This window comes from Humulus lupulus, chromosome 2 (assembly GCF_963169125.1).
Source record: "Humulus lupulus chromosome 2, drHumLupu1.1, whole genome shotgun sequence".
Lineage (NCBI taxonomy): Eukaryota > Viridiplantae > Streptophyta > Magnoliopsida > Rosales > Cannabaceae > Humulus > Humulus lupulus.
The window spans coordinates 161,216,825-161,227,464 of NC_084794.1; the positions used below are offsets into that span (position 1 = coordinate 161,216,825).

A 10,640-nucleotide genomic window follows, 5' to 3' on the forward strand; every position below is an offset into this window, starting at 1 on the left:
TATCAAGTACAATAAAGTCTGGTGGGAAGATGAACTTGTCCACTTTTACCAAAAGGTCTTCAATAATACCCCGAGGATGTGCTATTGATCTGTCTGCCAACTGAAGAGTCACTGTTGTAGGTCTTGCTTCCCCAAGCTTCAATCTTTTGAACACAGAAAGCGGCATTAGATTAATGCTCGCCCCCAAATCACATAGAGCATTCATGCTCTCAAAATTCCCAATAGTGCAGGGTATTGTGAAACTCCCAGGATCTCTCAGTTTCTGAGGAAGCTTCCTTTGCAGAATGGCGCTGCACTCTTCAGTGAGTACCACCGTCTCATAGTCCTCCATCTTCCTTTTCTTGGACAGTATTTCCTTCATAAACTTCACATAACTTGGCATTTGTTCAAGTGCCTCAGCAAAAGGTATGTTAATGTGAAGCTTTCGAAAAATATCTAGAAACTTCGAAAATTGTTTGTCAAGAGTCTTCTTTGGAAGTCTCTGAGGGTATGGAATCTTGATGTGGTGCTCATAAATCACTGGTGACTGATTCTTCTCAAGGTCTTCAATAACCTCTTCTTCTACCTTACCCTCATTCTCAGCTTCAACTTTTGGTGCAGGTATAGACTTCTTGACTGGCTCTTCCAACTTCTTCCCACTCCTCAAAGAGATTTCATTGCACTGCTCTTTAGGATTCACCTCTGTATTACTTGGAAAATTTCCTTGAGGCCTATTTTGTAACATATTTGCCAATTGACCAAATTGCATCTCAAGATTCCTGATGGAAGAGCGAGTTTCTGTCATAAACTGTGTTTGAGTGTTGGTGAGAGTCAATAATGCAGCATGTAATTCATTAGGCCTTTCAGGTGGAGCTTGATTCATTGACTGTGGAGGCCTAGGCTGTTGTGATGAAGAACCTTGATGCATTAGTGGCTGAAGCATATTATTCTGAAATTGACCCTGAAACTGAGGTTGCTGGCCCTGATTATTCCTCCAAGAAAAATTAGGATGATTTCGCCATCTAGGATTGTAAGTATTGGAGAATGGATTATTGAGTGGCCTTTGAAAGTTTCCCACCACTTGAACTTGAACATGATCCATAGGAGTGTTATTATTCATACTGATAGGACACTGATCGACAGAATGAGCACCACCACACATTTCACACCTCACTGCCATCTGAACCGCATTAGCAGATACACTGCTCTGTTGTAACTGCTTTGTCAGAGAGGCTACTTGCGCTGTTAGAGCAGTGATTGCATCCAGCTCATGCATCCCAGCTACCTTTCTGACTCCTGATGATCTTTCCTCAGACCACTGATGATTGTTTGTGGCCATGTCCTCCAGCATCTCATAAGCACCAGTTGTACTCTTACTCATAAACGTACCACCTGCTGCAGCATCAATAATGGTTCTGGTTGTAGGACATAAACCATTGTAGAAATTCTGTACTAGCATCCACTGTTCAATGCCATGATGAGGACATCTTCTCAGGAGTTCCTTAAACCATTCCTAAGCTTCATACAATGACTCTCCGTCATTCTGGAAAAAGTTATTGATCTCTCCCCTCAATTTAGCAGCTTTGGACGGAGGGAAGAATTTAGACAAAAATTTCTGAGCTAGATCTTGCCAGGTGACAATAGAGTTTGGTTGCAGCGAGTTCAACCAACTTTTAGCTCTGTCCCTCAGAGAAAATGGGAAAAGCCTAAGCTTGATTGCGTCATCACTCACCCCATTATATCTGAAGGTTCCACACAACTCCAGAAAATTGGACAAAAGGGTGTGAGGATCTTCAGAAGGCAACCCATTAAATTGCACAGAGGACTGCACCATTTGTAGAATAGCTGGCTTGATTTCAAAGTTATTAGCCTCTACAGCTGGTGGGCGTATACTATTTTGTACTCCCGTCAGAGTGGGTAGCACATAATCTCTCAGGCTCCTCTAAGCATTGTTCTGAGCCTGACCCCTTGTACAACTCCAGGAATTAGAACATTCCTTCCATCCCCTTCATTCTGTGCCATCTTCACAGATTTCTGGGCCTCCCTCTTGTTCTTTCTGATTTGCTTGCAAGACTTTTCAATCTCAGGATTCAGAGGAACAAGTGTGTCTTTTCCTCTTCTGCCACGCATATACCAAAATTCACCTGAGATAGACAAATTAAGCAACTAAAAAGATTAGAACTAAGAGAAATTAAAATCAAACTAGAATAAAAGTTAATTCGACTGATATTGATAATTATTTTCAGTCCCCGGTAACGGTGCCAAAAACTTGTTGCGATATTTTTGCTATGCAAGTGCACACAGTCGCAATTCGTAATAAAATGGTAAAACCAAGTATCATCCTCAAAGGCTGATTTATCAATTACCAGTCAATTAATTTCTTGTTCTATTTGATGAATTGAAATTCTTGATTTTTGTAAACACAGCAAAAGAAACTATAAAGTGCAGAAACAATAATTGAAAATTAAATGGAATAGCAACTAATAGTAAAACTTTTAATTTAATCACTGAAGAAACAATTAGGATATTTAATCTCATCAACTATCTTCCCTATTATTCCCTAATGCAAAATGTGAATTCTTCTTCTTTTTACCTAATTCAACTAACAAGTTGATACAACAGCCTATAATCATACTATGAATTATAAACTCAACCTAGGTGAAAATTTCCTATATTTCTATGGTAAATTGAACCACACAGGTAGCATTAATCTCGACAACTTAATAAACAGTTACACAATTAATTCAGATACTTTCGTTCTAAATTAGAATTATGTCCAATATAACCACAGCAGATTTAAATCTCACTTCTCAGATTTTGACTTAAAAACATATGTATTTGACTATAGATGGCCAATCGATAATCAATCTATAAAAACAGGTTATATGGAATTGAAGAAGATTGAAGAAGAAGAAAATTGAAATTGCATTAGTTCATAACAGGGATTCAAGTGATTCAATTAAACATCCTAAATAGAAAATTAGTTCATAATCATAATGCTAATCACAACAAAAATTAAAGATAAAATCAGGAAGAAGAAGAAAAACATGTAGAAATACTCTAGGTCTTCAGCCTTCAAAACCAGCATTCATCCACAATCCGTACGTCCCTCTTCTCTCCTCTTTTTCGCCATATTAAAACCTAGGAATGAAATTTTAAGAGAGGCGGGCCGCGGCTCTACATACACTATGATGCGGCCCGTGTCAAAAATTATGGGCAATTTGGTCTCTTCATGCCGCGGCCCTGATTAGCCATGCCGCGGCCCGTGGATTTCCTTCAAAACATTGGTTCTGTTTCCCACCTAGCCGCGGCTCTACTTTGCTCATGCTGTGGCTCTTAAGGGATTTCTCAATTTTTCAAGTTTTCAACCCAAAAATTCACCAACACTTCCAAATTATGTTGAGAACCATTCTTTCTCGAAATATGATGAAAAGCTTGGTTATTTCTTCCCTTTCTTTGACATTTTCTTCCAAGTGCTCAATTCTTCCTGATATTCACAAAGACAGACAAACAAAGCATAAACCCGCACTAAATGAGAGAAAAACAAAATAAAAGACTACTAAAAACATCACCTAAACATGACAAAAACTAGACTCAACAGCAACCATGACCCACTGTCAAAGGCAAAGCCTCACCTAGGAGGACCCTTGCTCTGACTAAAAGCCTCGGGAAGTAACATGCTGATGATGTCTATGAACATCCGAGCCAGTCATTGTGGGTTGCCATGTGTTGGAGGTGAAAATACGGACAACATTTGCCCCAAAAGTCTCTACTCGTCCTCGGGTAGTGGAGACTTAACTTAAGGGTGATTTGAAAAAATGGAGGGAAAAACCTTTGGGCTTTCCTCTGATATCATTCTGAAAAGAAAACCCACGTGTCAACGCCCCAATGTTGGGCCCATCAGTCCGTGCATTTAATTTGGGGTCAACTCTGAGATCCCAAATGTCTACTCTATACCTGAGGCATATTTTCCCAAAGATATAATGATTGCAATTTGTGCCTTTTGAACCCTGACCGTTGAATCACCCTCATGACCTCACCAGGGCAAGCCATTCGATGGTTGTGGGGAAGTTGCTTCCCTCATAAGGTTTAATGGGTATAAAATCCCAAGAAAACCACCTTCACCCTCACACAATAACCATACAAAAATAAAAAACCTCTCACAGAACACTCTCTTCTCTCTCGCTTGGCCCTCATCTTCGGTCCTTTTTTCCATGAGCTCTAGATGACTGGCATGAATCATCGTACTTCTGAGCAGATGAGAAACAATACTTCAGGATTAGGACTCATCTCAGCACCTACCTTTGTTTCATCTCGGGTAAGCACCTTCGACCCACCTTTCTATTTTTGTGTGTGTTTGAGGTTTTTCAATATATGTTTAGGAATGCCAGTGGTATGGAATTTTGGAGTCTGTTTCTAGTTTTCATGAGTCATTTTAGGCACATTTTGATATTAGGGACGTTCAAAATGACCCTCAAAAGTCTTTCTTGTAACGACCCAAATTCGCTAATAAGGCTTAAGGGCCTTGATTAGTGTGCCAGGAGGGCAGGTTGGGATTTATGTGTGATTTTATGAGTTTAATGCATGGTTATGATTTAAAGCATGTTATTTGGCTATTTTTTTAACTGAGATGCATGGCTATGTTTACTAGTATGCATGTAGGCCCGGATCGTGTTAGAAGGGCATAATTGTAATTTTGGCCATGTTGGGCATAACTGTATTGATATGTGATAATTATATTCTGTGAATTGTACCACGTGGGTGTGGTTGTGTTATTGTGATGCACGTGCCGAGACGGTCCTAGAGAGCTAGTTAACTCAAGAGTCACAACGGGATTTCTATACCCGGCTCGGGAGGAGCCTAGGGGTACTTTGGGAATTTTATGGTTAAGTTGAGATTTAGCGGGTAATGGTTATTAGAGATTTAGTAACCTGGGTAACCATTAGTTACTGCTGTGGGTAACAAGTTTTAAGGTAAAAAGTGATAGAATTGAAATGAAGTGTAAAGACTTAAGTGTCCTTTGAGGTTTAGCTAAGGAAGATTAGTAGGAAAGGGTAAAATGGTCTTTTGGCAAGGGTAATAGGCAATTCTCAGCTGGGTTTTAGTGGGTCACGGTTTGGGCATTTGGGTTATATGATGGCTTTGCTAAAAATAAAGAGAAGGAGAGTTAGGGCAATGAGAAGAAGAAGAAGAAGAAGAAGAAGAAGAAGAAGAAGAAGAAGAAGAAGAAGAAGAAGAAGAAGAAGAAGAAGAAGAAGAAGAAGAGGAAAATGGGCTGAAGTGGGAGCTTAGGAGGTGAATCAAGGGAGCTTGTAGGGTGGATTCTCTACTTGAGGTATGGGTTTTATGAGCATTTAAGTTTGATTTCTGTTTTGAATTGTGAAATCTATAGCTTGAGTTAAGTTTTTAGTGTTTGAGTTTGGTGTTGCTGATTTTTTGCAATCTAAGGGTGGATTGTTGGGTATGTTTGTGTTTTGAGCTTGAATCTAGAGTTTATGAGTTGTTGGGTGGTTCATTTCAGGTTTTAAATTGATTTTGGGGTTTGGGTATTGGTTTGGTGTGATTTGGAAGGTTTAAGTTCGGGAAAAACGCAAGAGAAAACCCAGATTTTCTGGGTTCGCGTATGAGCGCCGCGGCCTTGTTCTTGGGCGCCGCGGCGCGAGGTTGCATCAGGAGGAGGGCAACTCGCTGGGCGCCGCGGCCCTTGAAGGGGGTGCCGCGGCCCTAGGCCATTTTGGCAAGCAAAAATTGAGTTTTTAGGGCTTTTGCCTGGGGACTCGTGGGATGGTTCCGATACTTTGTATTATGGATTTAGAGGTCCCGGGAGTGCGGGATTGGTCCCGGGAAGTGGTCTTGGACTTGGTTAGTATTGAAAAGTGTTTTATGTGTGTTGTGACTAGGCTATTGGTGAGGCTCGTGCTAGAGGACCGTGCTCGCGGCTTTAGTGCATCAGGAGGCTCGGAATACAGGTAAGAAAACTATAACACCCGTAGGATAGGGCATGGGCCCATAGTGTGATTGCGGGGCTCGGCCCTATATTGCATGATGAGATGATTGCCGGGCATGGCCCTATATTGCATTACATGTTAGGGTGTAGACTTACATGTATTGATAATTGAATGAATGTTGTTTGATTTATGCTTTGTATGATTATAATGAAATGAACGGCAAGGGCCGAGTGCGGCGTAGGCCGGGTACGGCAGCGGAGCCGGAAGTAACACTAAGCACATGGGATGCTTATGGTCAGGGCAGGGCCCGGGACCCAGAGGATATGTGTAAGATCCTTGCGGTGAGAACCGATACCCCAGGGCTTCAGTAAGGCTTTTGGGGCGGCATGGCCGTGTTTGTTTAGTCTAATGGTTGACTTGTTTATCTGTGGATTATCTGATATGATAAATTGTACAAATTGCATATGTTATGTTCTGCATGAGTTTTCTTGCTGGGCTTTGGCTCACGGGTGCTCTGTGTTGCAGGTAAGGGCAATGACTGAGTCAACCAACCATGAGTACGGAGAGCGTGAAGCGACGCGTACATGTTTGGCCTGCCCGACTGCTTTGGTTGGGGGTTTATTTGAAAATGGCTGTAATAATCTATGATTTTTATGATTAATCAACTGTAAACTTATTTCAGAATGTAAATAGTTTTCAAACCTTATTTTGGGATCCCAAATGTTTAATACTAGAAGTTTTATTGAAACAACGCATTTTTCTAAGATTACAGCCTTAACTTTTAATTAGTCACACTTTTGTCTCAAAACCTCGGTTAGCGAGTTCATTGCACACTGTTTTGTCTTAAAACTCACTTAGTAACGGCTCTAAGGAAGTAGGGCGTTACATTTCTTGTCAACTTTGCATTTCTGAGCTTGATCGAAATTTGGGAATTCCTAGAGTCCTATAGGTTCATCCCCTCCAGCTAGTCCTTAGGCAGTGGGGATACCCCTCATTTCCAAAAAAATACCTCTTCTCCCTGAGCAGTATCCCTAGAGCCATCTGTGTTTTGTCCATCTTTCCTTCAGTTAGAATACTGACTGCTTGGTTGTCCGAGGAACTCCAACAACTACAAGAACACAAATTTTATTTCTTCGACCAGGAGATTTCTGACATGGACCGAACACATGGTTCCTCCAAAGGCAACACAAGGACGGGAGCCCAAGAGCCAGCTAGGGAGTTAATCGTTCATCCTGACACCCAAGTGGTGGAGAGGTCTGAAACGCTCGGAGACAGGGGGTTAACCGTGGAGGAGGTTAATATGGCCCCGCTTTCGCACCCTACACAAAAGTATGAGGGCGATGTATTCGAAGTAGAGGATTACCACACTCTGCTTCGACATCTCGATGCCATCGAGGCCATCATGAGATACTACTCTATTGGAGACAAATGATTCATCCTTCTCTGTTGGGAACCCAAGAGGGTGCATTGTAGCGTCAATGACCTGGGTGCCTGGAGCCAGGCCCACTTGATGGCAGGGGCTACCCTACCCTTAAAATAATACTTTGTGAACTTCCTGAAGTTCGTAGGGACAACCCTTTTCCAGCTTTCACCCAATGGCTACAGAGTGCTCCCGGGGATGTACATTTTGTACTGGAAGCATAAGTGGCTCGAGCCTTCGCCGACGGAGATCCTTTACTTCTACAACTTTCCCACCACTCCTTGGAAGAAGAATTCCAAACGGGATGAGTACTATGCCCTGGTGAAGTACGCAGCCTGGTCACTCGACTACAAGGCTACTCACCATAACGAGAATCATTCTCAAAACTATAAGGATGCCTTTTTCTTCATGAACGACTTCCTGACTCGCAGTAATCCGACCCTGATTCTTGACTTCGGCCGAGTTTCTGAGTATCTTCCCGAACGCATTATTCTTCTCCTTTTTAGGACTTTTTTGTGTTTGATACTTAGTCAATTATTTTTTAATAGGTCCTTTTCACTGAACCCATCACATCCAGGTGATGAACGCCTTCCCTGACCGAGATCTGGACCATAGCAACTCGGTAACTAAAGCGAACCTCATTAGGCCAGGGCTTCTCAGCATAGACTAAAGGATCAACAACCTAGAGCTGACCCAATATCGCTAGTCTAAAAAGTCTTAGGAGTTAGCATCCCATCACATCAGCTACATAGATGGGTTGACCAAGAAGGTGTTACAGAAACGGCTGGCGGAGGAGAGGCTGGCGAACGTGTGCGCTGCGGAAGAGGCCCGAGAGGCACAAGAGGATCGGGAGCTTCAGGAAGATCTTTAGGCAGGGTTGGAAGTTTCCATCATTGACTTAGGTAAATCACCTCTCACCTTGTATTATGCTTCCCAAGTAGGTGATAGGATAAGTCCCGAGCACGTTTGGGCTTCTCCAGCCCTCCTCCATTGTGGTAAAATTTCACATCGGCGCTGGAATAGGGAAGAATTTCAGGATTACATAGATTTAATAGATGTGTAACTTTATTGCCCGAGGAGGCAGTCAACTTTTCGGGGCTTCGTACCTTTAGACCGAGTGATATCTTTCAACTCGAGCTGGTTTTTCCAATATGGTACCAACCTTAGTTGTGAGGTCGGGAATAGGAAAATACACCCTCACTGTTTGCACCGAGGCTTAACTCACGGTGGGCCTCCAAGTAGCTTATGTTATTGCATTACACTATTGTGTAGAATGTATGTTAACTGTTTAATTTGTTCCTGCAACTCACATGGGATTGGCAGACATTGCCTGGTCTGCGCTAAGGTTATGAGCACCTTCAAGCTCTTCGGTGGGAGTGGGTTCGTTGCTTCCTCTAGACAACCCGAACCCTTTCCTCCAGCCAAGAGGCAAAGAGTCTCCACTCCCCCTGCGGAGGTCCCTGCAGATGACTTGCCCCCGATTATGGAGATCCCTTCCTCGCCCGGGTTAGACGAGGCAGTTCAAGAGCCAAGGCAGGAGGAGGTCCCAGAACAGGACCAAGGGTCGGTTCAAGACTCGAAGCAAGAGACAGTGCAACCCCAAATCCATCTCCTGGTGTATCCCAAGAAATATGAGGGGGGCTTACTGGACTAATACGAGAAGATGCTTCAATAATTTGAAGCAAGGCTGGAGGAGGGTAACAAGGCCGTACACGAGACAACCGAGGCCCTTCGCCAACTCAAGCCACCCCGAGAGAGGGCCATCGTCCCTCTGATTGGTCGGGCTAAGCTGGAGACTTTGTTCTCTGCCAAGCTAGGGGAGATCGTCGCTCCTCTCACCGCCAAGCTCCTTCAGGGGGTCATCTCGACTATGTGCGAGTTGACTGCCTGAAGCTTCTCCCAAATAGGCAATAGTAATGAGGCTTCTCTTGTGGCCTTGTGTCAGTATGCCTCTGTCTGGGTGAGTTACTTATTCCTGCGCTAGAATTCAACTCAACAAGGATTTATTAGGCTAACACTTTCCCTACATTTTCGTTTTGCAGTCTGCCTTGGCCTGCGAGACATCATGATGGAGAAGTTGTACGCACTCCATAAGTCCCAGGACAAAAATGTCTCACTTAAGGAGAAAATGAAAGGCCCTCGGGAAGAACTTGCCTGGGCACAGGTTGCCCTCGAAGCCGAGTGAAAACACTATGGGGAGCATGAGGAAGCTGTCCAGAAGGCTGCTAAGGACATGCAATGGGTCAAAGAGGAGAAGAAGGTGACTGTTTAGAGCATGTAGCGAGCCCAAGAGGAGGCTAAGAAGGCCACAACTGAGGTCGCCCGAGTGATCCTGGAAAACTCCCAACTTCAGGATTATGTTAAGGAGGTCATCGAACGAGCTGAGTTATCAGAGAGAAAGGCCCTCCAAGCCATGGAGTTTAACAGGTCCACTCGGTGTCAGGTGAAGGAGCTTAAAAGAGAAACCGAGACTATCGCCAAGGATGCCTTCTACATTGCCTGGATCATTACTAAGACATGACCTTGGATTTCACTGGGGAGCCTGAGAAGTATAGACTCCTCTTCAACAGTGCCTCCGTGTGACCTAAGCGGCTCCAATGGCCGAGGTGACCCCATCTTTCGAGGCCACTCAACCAATTAAGGTGACTCCAACTGCGGAAATGACCCAGGCAGAGGGTGCCCTGAGTGGAGATCCGATCATTGAACTGGTGGCGGAGGTCCCTGAGGACTAATTATAAATTTTACACTTAGGCCTGCGTGCTATAAACTTATTGGGGTACAGGCAAACAATCGCTCAAGCCCTTGAGCATAGTTTTAATTATTTTCCCATTTAAGAATTATGTAGCATGCCTTGATTTTTATTTAATTTGGTTCTATGAATTCATCGTAACTTAAATTGCAATGATAATAAGCACTCAAACGTCTTTAACACTTGGTTCTATGAATCCAACGTGGCCCGACTGCCATGAGAACAAGAACTCAGGTCTGTTTTTAAACAATTGGTTCTATAAATTCAACGTAACGCGAATGCCACGAGAACAAGAACTTAGACCTTTTTATACACATGGTTATATAAATTCAACGTAACAAAAATGTCACGAGAACAAGAACTCAAACCATTTTATAGGTGGTTCCAGCGTTTAGTCCCTTGTAGGCTTATAGTTTTAGAAGTAATTTTGACACGAAATTTGCCATTGGTCCTAACTCAGCGTTCTATGCTCTTGCAATCCAAAGATTTAGGCTTTCAGGGGTCGCAGCATGTGAAACCACCTACCCCTTGAGTATGCACTACT

The 10,640-nt window shown here is 43.2% G+C and overlaps 1 non-coding gene across 1 annotated transcript; it reads left to right on the forward strand.

The window, feature by feature from the left end:
• Nucleotides 1-1,448: 1,448 nt before the first annotated feature.
• LOC133820703 (small nucleolar RNA R71) lies at nt 1,449-1,555 on the forward strand. Its single transcript, XR_009887104.1, has one exon. It is a non-coding gene; the product is annotated as a small nucleolar RNA R71 (small nucleolar RNA).
• Nucleotides 1,556-10,640: the final 9,085 nt, after the last annotated feature.